The sequence below is a fragment of the Maniola jurtina genome, chromosome 25 (genome assembly GCF_905333055.1).
Source record: "Maniola jurtina chromosome 25, ilManJurt1.1, whole genome shotgun sequence".
NCBI lineage: Eukaryota > Metazoa > Arthropoda > Insecta > Lepidoptera > Nymphalidae > Maniola > Maniola jurtina.
Window position 1 is genome coordinate 456,383 of NC_060053.1, and position 12,995 is coordinate 469,377.

At 34.2% G+C, this 12,995-nt stretch overlaps 1 protein-coding gene across 3 annotated transcripts in view; it reads left to right on the forward strand.

Moving 5' to 3' along the window:
• LOC123878199 (GTP cyclohydrolase 1) overlaps positions 1-12,995 on the forward strand; it is a 41,604-nt gene that overhangs the window by 17,845 nt on the left and 10,764 nt on the right. For 2 of the 3 annotated variants that reach the window (XM_045925312.1, XM_045925314.1), the window contains exon 1: positions 531-680. The exons of the other annotated variant lie outside the window; for it this stretch is intronic. The gene's annotated coding sequence lies outside the window, so the exon portion shown is untranslated. Of the gene's footprint in view, positions 1-530; positions 681-12,995 lie in introns of those variants that run through there. 3 annotated transcript variants of the gene reach the window in all.

The following is a 12,995-nucleotide window of genomic DNA, read 5'->3' on the forward strand; positions in this document are numbered from 1 at the left end:
CGGGCGAGCATGTTTTTAAAACAAAATAAGAAATCCAAGAGTGAAGCTTTTTTATTTATTTTTGTGAATAATAGTTTTTGATTTATCGCGCAAAATGTCGAAAAAATACCCTAGTACGGAACCCTCGGTGCGCGAGCCCGACTCGCACTTGGCCGGTTTTTTATTATAGCAGCAGTAGAAGGTACACATTCTGTGAAAATTTCAACTCTCTTGATACAGCCCGCTTACAAACAGACGGACAGACGGACGGACGGATGGGAGGCTGTAATAATATGGTCCCGTTGGCAGTCTTCGTGTACGGAACCCTAAAAAATTACCCTGAAAGTCATCCTAAACTAAATACACTAATGAAACAAACTTGTGCATTATGAAACGATTTAATGAACGAAACATTGTCACAAATTAATGAACGAAACTGTACGAGGAAACTCATTAGAATTTTCCACGTTCCCGAAAACCCCGCCAAATCCAACAGGTCCCAAAACGTGACGTCGGCATATCGATTTTTCCAGTTTCCACACAAGCGCGCTGCCATAAAATCATCTGTTGATCGAACTAAACACCAGTCAGCCATAAGTGTGAGACGCGACCACGCGTTTCCGAACGACATCCTTCATTTTTATTATTACATTCCGTATAATCTGTGCTTCGTAATCTTCATATTGACAGGAATAAATTTCGTAAGTAAATAAAAACAAGTGTTCGAATTTCAAGTGAGGTTTGCGCGCGGTTTTCCTTCTTCCTGTGAAAGTGTTTTTTTTTTTTTTTTTCAATCAATTTTCATCAAAGAGTTTGGATAAAACCTCTTTGGTAGAATTAATTATTTAGTAAGTACCAACTAGAGTAAATAAAATAGTAAGTAAACTAGAGTTTCACAGAGTTTTGAATGTAATAGTGTTCCATTTTCAAGTGTAGATTGCCCGCAGTTTCTTGCGTGTGTCGGTGTTTTGTTTTTTTAATCTGCTGAAGATACGAAAAAGGTTTTGTTTAAATTGTGTTACCAAAGAGGTTTTATTTAAGTAACTATAGTAAGAATTCAGTTTAGAAATGGCATTATATCTGCAATGATCGCAATTGTTGTTATTGGTTGAATTCAAGGACTGTACACAAAAAATAGTTTTTTACAGTTTTCAACTGTAAAATTCTTACAAAAACTGTATTTTAGCCTGGTTGAAGAGTTTCAGCCAATGGTGAGGATTGCGATTATTGAATAGATTGTATTATTATCATTTTTGTCTCTGTCTTATTGAAAGAAAACCTTTCGTAAATAGGTATTTACGAGAGGTAACTACTATTCCTTTTTCCTTTTAACATTAATGTACCTACTATAATAATACCTAGTGCTTAAAAATTCTTTGCTTTTAACTAATATTCAAGTTCTATATTCAAGTGCGGATTGCGTGCGTTTTATTTTTTAGACACAAAAAGATTTTTATTCAAATAAACGTTGAAACAAGCGCTTTTGAATCGTCACTGTATCTACTGTCTTTTATCTTTACGTACTTATTTACCAACAAGATGAAGTCAAAATCAGCGCAGTAGTTTAGCCGCTACGGTGGAACACTGGATACAAACATACATACATACATACAGACTGCTAAAATCATAACCTTCCTTTTGACTTTGCTGCAGTCGGGTAGAAAGGATTTATAATAAGGGTCTATTAAAGTTAATGACCTCTTACTCAATTTGACTAAATATAACAAATACATACATAATAAGTACTCAAGTAAACATTCATAAATAAAAAGTTAAAACATGGAAAAATAAAAGAATGTTAATTATTTCACATAATTATAATATTGATACATCAAAGTCAATATCAATGTAGGATTTTTAGATAGCTTCCGTTTCTTGTTTTGACCCAACCGGCAACCCTATTGGTTTTTGAAAATGTTTTTTACACTACTGCACAAAAAAAGGAGTGCAAGCCCTCATTAGGGAATGAACCTATGTCAAAATCGGTTAAGCGGATGGGACTTGAAAAGTTAGTTCAAACAGACGGACACTCTTTCGCATTTATAATATTAAAGGTCAAAAATACTTTATCATTTAATATTTATAATTTATCAATTAACTTGATTTAATTACTTAATAAATTAATTAATTACTATACGCATATAATAGACCTATAAAATATACCTATTAAACCCAAATTAAGAAGGTAAGTACTTTCCGATCTTAATGCTTCACATCATTAATACAATGTTAGTTAGTTAATTAAACATACAAAAAATCCCAATTGCTCAATTTACAAACCCAAGTCTAATAATATTTTCCACTATAATGATGTACACGTATTTATTCGTCCACGTTTGGCTTAGGTTTTTTAATTTCCGCGGGCACTCCTTGATTTTCCGAAATAAAAGCCGGAATATACCTACGTTAGTTATGGTCAGAATCAAGGAAAAGGAAATGGTGACTGACTGACTGACTGCTTTGCCTGTGCATTCTACAACAGATTTTCATTTATTTTTATGCATAATAGTTTTTGATTTACCGTGGAAAATGTCGAAAAAAATACCCGAGTGCGGAACCCCCGGTGCGCGAGTCTGACTCGCACTTGGCCGGTTTTTTTATTATATAGTTCGGTGCTAGGAGCATATTGATTCATTACTTAATCCATACTAATATTATAAATGCAGTAATGTGTCTGTCTTTCTGTTACATTTGATATCCCATCCGTTTTTGACGTCTGGCCAGGGTTGGAAGATAGATAGCTTGCATCCTGGGGAACAGACATTGGCTACATTTTATCCCGGAAAATCAGCACTAAGTGTTTATTGATTTGTCCTTCGATCACGTTGCAATGGAGCAACGGATCGACGACGTGATTTTTTGCACGGATAGTATAGTTCATATAGTATAGACTAGCTGATGCCCGCAGCTTCGCCCGCGTGGATTGGTCAGATCCCCTGCAGCATCAGGATTGAGGAGTTGGAATCCAAATTTTTTATAAAACAATGTCGCAAAGTTCCTCTATCGATTAAAAAAGAAACGACGCAAATCGGTTCAGAAATCTCGGAGATTTCGGTGTACATAGGTAGAAAAACACAACTCCCTTTTTGAAAGTCGGTTAAAAAAGTAGCCTATGTTACACCCTGTTCAATCTTCTACTTGTCTGTGAAAATCCCGTCAAAATCGGTTCAGCCGTTCCAAAGATTAGCCTTTTCAAACAGACAGACAGACAGACAGACAGATAGACAGACAGACAGACAGACAGACAAAAATTTTAAAAACGTGTGATTCAGTGTTGGTATCGTTCAAATAACCATATGAGCTTAATATGAGGTAGTTATTTCGAAATTACAGACAGACACTCCAATTTTATTTATTAGTATAGATAGTATCTGGAGAGTAACAGGCTACTTGATACCGAAAAACTAAAGACTTTTTAATAAGTTAAAAAACTAAATATAGTTTTAAGTGTTAGAATAAGATAGAATGGACCTACCAGAGCCACATGGTCGCGCTAGTGACCCAGCTCTTTAAATGAGAAAAAAAACTAAATCCAACCGAAGTTCTGGGCATCATCTAGTCTAAATAAAAGGAAAAGCTGACTGACTAAGTATGACTGTAATGTGTAAGGTATTTTGAGCATATTCAATGTACATTTAAACTATTTAGTGTAGTTTACATTGCTTATGTAAAATATTTGCACGCCATTACATGGCAAGTGTAGTGACACTAAAATAAATTGTAAAATCTATGCTAACCTACATTTGAGCAAATAAATGATTATGATGATGATAATGATGACTGACTACTCTACCAAGCAGCAAGCACACTCCCTAGCACAGCCCAAACCATTGAACGGATCGGTGCGATCCGTTTGGTATGTTGTACCTAGACAGCTATTATGACAGACATCCGCTGAGAAAGGATTTTTGAAAATCCAACCCCTAAGGGTGTAAAATAGTGAATTTTGTGTAGTCCACGCGAACGCAGTCGCGGCGATACGTTAATCCATAATACTCAATACTAATATCAAATATGTATTGTAAATGCGAAAGTGTGTCTATCTGTCTGTTTATCTGCTAGCTTTTCACGGCCCAACAGTTTAACCGATTTTAATGAAACTTGGTACAGAGTTACATCCCGGGTACGGATATAGCCTACTTTTTATCCCGGAAAATCAGAGTTCCCACGTGATAGACGCGAGGCTCATCCGTTTAACCGATTTATGTGAAAATCACGGAGGTAACTTGCGTCCTGGAAATTGGCATATAGGCAACTTTTTATCCCGGAAAAGCAAAGAGTTCCCACGGGATTAAAAAAAACTAAGTTCGCGCGGATGAAGTCGCGGACATCAGCTAGTTTGTTATAAGTTAAGGACCTAAGCAAGGTTCTTATTAAATCACGCGGTCAATCTGTGACAAAAACATAAACCAAACAAGGTATATAACGGTTAATTCGTTAAACTTCTAAGTACGAAACGACCTTCTAGCAAAAGTGAATGTACGTGTGTCCTTTACCTTAAAGCAGTACAGTCAGTAGTCGGGTTTACAGAAAGGCATCCATAATCCTAAGAGGGGTCTCTCCGTCACTCGCTTCATACAAACGTAGTTCCAATTTCATTTGAATATTAAGCAACCAAAGTCCATGAAATTTTGCAGACATATTCTAGAAACTAATATCCATGCCTGTGGTGTTCTAGATTTTTCTATGTTAGAAATTTTTAATTGGAGCTGTAGCATTATTATCGATATAAATCTCAAAACAGTTTTTTTGTCCGTTTGTACACTCATCATGAAACTAACGCTGGAGAGATTCAAATGCAACAAGTGTAAATTAAAAATTTATAACACCCCCGACAAAGTATCTGAGTTTTCCAAAACATCATTTTCAAATAAATAATTATGTATCTAGGCAACGTCCATCTTGACAGCTAGTCATTTGTCAATTAACATAATATTATGAACCTAACAGTCTGTTACAAAGTTACGAGAAAACTAGAAAAGAGCTGATAACTTTTAAACGGCTGAACCAACTTTTTTGGATTATAACTAAGAGCACTCTTGATCGATCAAGCCACCTTTCAAATAAAAAAAAAACTAAAATAAAATCGGTTCATTCGTTTAGGAGCGACGATGCTACAGACAGATACACAGATACACACGTCAAACTTATAACACCCCTCTTTTTGGGTCGTGGGTTAAAAACGTAGTATTGTGCTTTCGTTCGGGAACGAAAATTTTCGTCGATTTTACTCCGTAACTCCGTCACATTTTACCGATTTTGATTTTTTTTCATTAGAAAAGTTGTACCTACTGTTAGGTAATTTTCGTTTAAAAGTAAAGACTTGATGAATAGGTTCGGAGATCGAGGATGGATCTCCTTAACAGGTAACAGCCATTGAATTATTATAATTCCTCAAAAGTAACAGCAAATCAATGGCAATTAGTGTAACACATATTAACACATTATTAAAAAATATAATTCATCATTTTCATTCCTTACCTATTACTATGTATTAGATAAGTAACATCTTTGTTAATTTTACGCTCGACTATGATTTCTCAATAATTTGGAGTAAGGACAGAAGTTATAAAAATTTGACCTTTAAGTAGATGAGAGTAGACCTTAAGTTACAAAATATTATGAAATTTTCAAAACCTGTGCCTACCTTGCGAAGTCCAAGGTTTAAAAATAAAAACAATAACATATGAATGTATGTAATTGGTTCAGTAGTCAGTACTTTTAAATAAGAACAATAATTTATTCGGTGTTGAAAGTTTTTATGTATTTTCAAACTAATATAAATCACAGGGGAGTTGATAAACCTAAATTCGACGGACGAAGTCACGGGCATCATCTAATATATAATATGCTAGCGAGCCGCCCCGGTTTCGCACGGGTATCTTACAACAATTTTCTTAGGGATCTCTAATTTCTTGAAAATAGAATATAAGTAGCCGGCATTCATAAATAATGTAACTTTCTACTGGTGAAAGAATTTTCGAAATCGGTTCAGTAGTTCCAGAGATAACTTCCTATAAACAAACTTACAAACTTTTGGTACCTCTTTAAAATATTATTATTAAATTACTATTTTACTATTACTACAGACATATTATGCTATATATATATGCTTGAAGATGTTACTTGCAAAAAATACGTTTAACAACAATAACATCATATAGTAAGTACATGATATATACATATATAACAACATAAAACTGGTTTAACTAGATCATTAGATACAGACAGCCTTACCTATTACAAATGACATTGACTCCGATAACATACGTCCTACTATGACTTATATATCTTGCAATAAATCTAAGTACTTCCGAATTATATATACTTAATGCTATATCTATATCTTAGCAAGTAGGTACTTATTAAATCCTAGATGATACTTTGGATTTAGGACTTTTAAGAATTCCGTAGGAACTCTTTGATTTTTCGGGATAAAAACTAACCTATGTTCACCCACGCCAGCCACGGGATATATTAAGCCACGTGCGTCTGTACCAAATTTCATCAAAATCGGTTAAACTGTTGGGCCGTGAAAAGCTAGCAGGCAGACAGACAAACAGACAGATAGACAGACAGACAGACAGACACACTTTCACATTTATAATATGAAGTTTTAAGTATGGATTATAAATAGAGCAGTTCGGTTCAGGCTATATCTTTTTATACATACATATTTTTCCCAAATACCAATTTTCATGGATATTTATAAATTTAAAAATGGCGATCTTTCATACTCATTACCTATTTCACCCACTGGTAGAATTTCCAAAAAAACTTACAATTAATCTATGTCTTATGTATCCATCATTTTCACCGGTATGGCAGCCTAAATACCAATTTTCATTGATCTAACTTGAAAATGAAGGACTTTCATACAATTTCATCCCCTATTTTAATACCCCTTAGGGATTTAATATCCAAAAATCTTTTCTCATAACTACGTCATAACCTGCATACCTTTTTAAGCCTGATCCGCCCAGTAGTTTGAGCTGTGCGTTGATAGATCAGTCAGTCAGTCAGTCAGCTTTCCCTTTTATACATAAAGATATAGGTAGTATAAGTATATGACATAGAAGTCATTGGGTAGTTCTGGTCACGTAAACAAAACATGACATATAGTTAACTAGAGAACGCTCGCGACTTCGTCCGCGTGAATTTAGCGTTCTCCCGTGGGAACTGTTTGATTTTTCGGGATAAAAAGTTGCCTATGTCAATTACAGGGACGCAAGCTACTTCGGTACCAAACATACAAATCGGTTAAGCGGATGGGTATTTGGGAATCCCGTGGGAACTCTTTGATTTTCCGGGATAAAAAAAAGCCTATGTCCGTCCCCGGGATATAAGCTAACCCTGTACCAAATTTCGTCAGAATCGGTTATACTGTTGGGCCGTGAAAAGGTAGCAGACAGACAGACAGACACACTTTCGCATTTATAATATTAAATACCACGGTATTAGAAAATGTGGCACAAAATGTATGAAGTGGTAGGTAATACGTACCTAGCCATTCATTTAATTGAAGTTATTAAGCATCCAAGCATGATAGGACAAAAACTGTGCAAATTGCAAGACCTTAAGATCTAAGGTCAAACCGGCAAAAAACCTGCCTAGATATTATATGGTAGCATTAGGAGGAAATATCCATTTTATGAAACATAGTTAGGTACCTACTTATGTTTTTGACAATCTCAGTCATAATTTATTATTACCAGAAATGTATTAAATTCAGTAATTCTATAGAAAACCTAATCATTCCATGAGAAACCGGGTTTTTTATGGTAAAGTGTAAATTGTGCAAACTATCGTTGTCCATTTCGTACATTTCCTAGGCATTCTATACAATTTCAAAATGCTCCTAGGAAATGTATAAAATCTATAACAGTATGCCGTAGAATTTGTGAATAAATAAAAACCAGTCAAATGTGAGTTGGACCTCGTTCTTTTAGGGTTCCGTATACAATTATGAACATCTTATTTATGTATGAAATATTTCTTTTCAGTGCTCGAATATAAACCGTAAAAGTAAAATATCAAAAAAAAAGTTTTTTGGTCACAACTTACAAACCATTTTATAAATCGTTGTTTTCAGTATTTGTTGTTCAAATACAGAATATGGTACATAATATACCAAAATTTCATATTCCTAACTAGTTTAGTTTTTTAGACTGCCCCTGTCTCAAAAATGATCTAAAACTGACAATTTCGATTCGTTCAATTTCCCCATTTTGTTTTTTTTAAGATAAAAATAAAGTAAAAAATATATTCGTACTCTACTCAATTAGCTCTAAACAATGCTAGCGTAAGAAAAAATATATCTATGCCTCTTTTTTCATGTATGGGAGTCCCCCTGAAAAAATATTTAATTGAATTTTAATCCAATATTTGGGTTCGGGTCAACGTTCTACACCAAATACCTTTCAGGTTCGTAATTCATTTCACACGCGGATAGACAGACAGCATAGTGCTCCGTTTTTACCCTTTGAATACGGAACCCTAAAAATCAGTTAAACGGATGGATCTTGGGAACTATTTGCTTTTCAGGTACAAAAATGGCTATGTCCGTCCTCGGGATGCAAATCGATCTACATAATTATATCACTATACCAAATGTTATAATATAAATAATCAAGTAAATTGATTGGACGTCCAAAGCTAACAGACAAACAGACACACTTTACCATCATAACATTAGTATGGATACTTTACGAACTCATTAATATAATGTACCTCTTTTTGTGTTGCCATAGTCGGAATACCTAAAGGTATTTCCATGGAAACTTTGATTTTACTACGAGTAATTTACTATAGTAAAGCCATTTATTATTACTCATAGGCACTAGTTGATTGCAGTCATTATCTATTTATTGTCTCACATTAATAGGTACATATTATTATATTATTTAGAATCGATTTGAATAAATTACTTTATAATTACATTCATTTAAAGTTAAAAAAACCTTTTCGATTTATGTATATTATTACTAGGATGATGCCCGCAACTTCGTCCAAAAATTCAAGTGTGATATTTTTTTAATAATAAATTATTATAGGCAAGCTTATACCCACAACTCCATCTGTGTGGACTAGACAAATTTCAAACACCTATAATTTTAACCCCTTGATAATTTTTAAAAATCAGTAACTAAACCAAATTTTAGCCTGATACGTCCAGTGGTTTAAGCTGTTCGTAGATCAGTCAGTCAGTCACCTTTTCCTTTCATAAATTATTATTAATTACTAGCTTATGCTCACGACTTCGTTCGCGTGTACTACACAAATTTCAAACCGCTACTTTGCCCCCTTAGGGGTTGAATTTTTAAAAACCCTTTCTTAGCGGGTGTCTTCATAATAATAGCTATCTGTATGCTAAAAAGCTTGATCCGTCTGGTAGTTTGAGCTGTGCGTTTATAGATCAGTCAGTCAGTCAGTCAGTCAGTCAGTATTTCCTTTGAAATATACAAATTTTTCTTTCTGGTTTCTAGGCTTCTATTACCCGTATCTGACGCAATAAGATGGAATGCGTTCGGAATTTGAAATTTATATTTGGATTCTGAACTAGAATATGTTAATTATTTGATCTGTAACAGTATGGTGGTCTACTTTATTGGGATCACTTTCTATTTTAATACAAATGTCTTTAAAAACTTTGAATTAAACACATTTACATAATATCAAGGTCATAATAACATAAGGTCAAGTGTGATTTAGACTTGGCCATCGAGGTTCTCGGGTGCCTTAGCAAAAAACGTAGGTATTTAAATAGTTATTATAGTAAGGATTTGAGTTTTGGTACGGACCCCTAAAAAATTAATCTTTTGCTAAATCAACCCAACCGGTTATTGAATACGGGATCGATTGTGATTGCCTATATTATGATCCTGATTGGATATTTTGAGCAATTATTGATATTTAATTGTTCAATTATCGAAGATATTTTTTGGGGATCAAAATATTTCCATGGACCAATTATTCCAATTAATTTCCACGTAGGCTTAATTGAAGTAAATTGGTAAATTGTTGCTTGCAAAGTAGCTGTCATCAAGAGCCAAATCTTTTTGTATACGATACCCAAAAACGGCCAAGTGCGAGTCAGACTCGCGCACCGAGGGGTCCGTCTATCGTGTCTGTCAAGAAAACCTATAGGGTACTTCCCGTTGACCTAGAATCATGAAATTTGGCAGGTAGGCAGGTCTTATAGCACATCCGAAAACTGCGAATTTTTGGTTACATCACAAAAAAAAAATATTCAAATGTGTTCACGATAAAATTAATTGCAGTACTGCGTATAAAAATGTTAAAATATTTTGTACGATGGCACGGAACCCTTTGTATGCGAGTCCGACTCACACTTGGTCGGTTTTTCGATAGGGCAGTTATGTTTTTCAATATTTTTGACTAGAGGATGCCTGCGACTTCCTCCGCGTGAATTGAGGTTTTTAAAGATCCCGTGGGAACTGTTTGATTTTCCGGGATACAAAGTAGCCTATGTCAATTACAGGGACGCAAGCTACCTCGGTACCTTTCATACAAATCGGTTAAGCGGATGGGAATTTAGGAATCCCGTGGGAACTCTTTGATTTTCCGGGATAAAAAGTAGCCTATGTCCGTCCCCGGGATATAAGCTAACTCTGTACTAAACGTTAGAATAATTTAAGCTGTTGGGCCGTGAAAAGGTAGCAGACAGACATACAGACACACTTTCGCATTTATAAGTTTTGATGATGATATAGAAGATAAATACGACTTTCAAAACTAGATAAAGTCATTTAAATGAACCCATTTTTTGGTTTAATAAGCAGGTAGGTAGGTACATGCATATTGTATTGAAAACTGGATTAAGTACGGAATTATGTTACTTTTACCCTTGAATGGAGCACTTTATAGCTCAAATCAGCTGTATCAAATAGAACATGGAAATATCAACCTTAACCTAATGCAATAAAACCTGAATTTGCATGACTAATAAAAGCCATTCAATTTGCGAGTACATACTTTTCGCACGTACATAACACCATTGTTATTTAATCTGTACCTATCACGTAGGTACGGTTGGCAAAGAAAATCTTTTTTTAATAACTTAAAATTTTAAAAAACTCCTACACAAAAACCTCTATAAGAAAACTAGAAAAGAGCTGATAACTTTCAAACGGCTGAACCGATTTTCTTCGATTATAGCTAAGAGCACTCTCGATCAAGCCACCTTTCAAACAAAAAAAAACTTAATTAAAATCGGTTCATTCGTTTAGGAGCTACGATGCCACAGACAGATACACAGATACACACGTCAAACATATAACACCCCTCTTTTCGGGGGTTAAACAAGGATAGGGTATTTTCGTTAGAAATTAAATGCAAACAAATTACTTATTAAAGATTTGTCATATATTTTTTTTTGTCAAAGTTTAAAAGTGTAAACGGCAAAGGTCAAATATCATTACAGCATCGTGACGCGTGACAAAAACGTTTAGGTTCGCAGAGCGATTTTTAACCTCTCGGTCTGTTTATACTAGACTTTATGTATACTCTAGACTATATTGGTATGTATGGATGGATGTATGGATGTATGTTTGTTACTCTTTCACGCAAAAACCTCCAGACAGATTTGGTTGTTTGGATTGGAGATAGATTATACCCTGGATTAACACACATGCTACTTTTGATCCCAGAAAATCAATGAGTTCCCACGGAATTTAAAAAAACCTATATCTACGGGAACGAAGTCGCGGGCATCAGCTAGTTTATAATATTACTTTCACATTTATATTAGTAGTGAAGTATGGAAAATAAATAACACGCCAATATTATCATACAAGATTGGAGGCCATATTTAACTGTGGCAATTAAAACACAAAAACTAAGAACTCCCATTAAGTTAAGTACCGATCAAAAATCGCGGTGTTTTTAATCAAGTTAATCACTTTGGCAGAACCAGTAATTCTGATTAGAATTTTTCCCGTGGAAGTTTTCTGATGGCTATTAGGGTACCTGAATGTTGCCAACAAGATCCTAAATTATTAAGCCTCAACTGTTCACCGGTCCGTCCGTCTGTCAGCGGGCTGTATCTCGTGAACCATAATAGAGTAGGTTAGATAGATAGAGTAGGTAGAGAGTTGATATTTAAACATAGCCAAGCACTGTAGTCTATAGCTCATTTTTAACCCCCGACCCAAAAAGAGGGGTGTTATAAGTTTGACGTGTGTATCCGTGTATCTGTGTATCTGTCTGTGGCATCGTAGCCCCTAAACTAATGAACCGATTTTAATTTAGTTTTTTCGTCTGAAATCAAAAAAATACATAGATATAATATATCGTGTAATGGACACCTAACTGATTGTGCAAGTTTAAAATCACGTTCTAACCTTTCAGCGTTATTCGAGCCAACAATTGACGTCATTCGACATTTTTTAATCAACTAAGTAAACATACAAAGAAAAATTAAAATGTCTTCATAAAAAATATTAGCTAGCCTCATCTTTATTTGAAAATGAAAATGCCCTAGTTTCCTATCACTTTGATTATTATTATTTTTGATTATTATTCAGTCAATACAAGTGTAAATTAAAAATTTATATCACCCCTGACAAGTGAAGGTTAACAGTAACTAGAAAAGAGCTGATAACTTTCAAACGGCTGAACCGATTTTCTTGGATTATAGCTAAGAACACTCGATCAAGCCACCTTTCAAACAAAAAAAAACTAAATTAAAATCGGTTCTAATGAACCGACTTTAATTTATTTTTTTAACATTATGATTAGTTCTACATTATGACGTTCAATTATCAATTTTACACTATGACACTAACATAATATGTATATGTGACCAAACGAAAAAACTATTCTACATAAAACAATAGATAATACGAAGAAATATAATAACTCTATGAGATAACCTCTATTTTTCTAAGGAACTGATATAACTAGTAAAAAAGTTGTGCAATAGATAAAATAGGTATTTTTGTATGTTATTCCTATAAATTAAAAAAAATGGTTCAATAAACTCATTAGATTTTTGT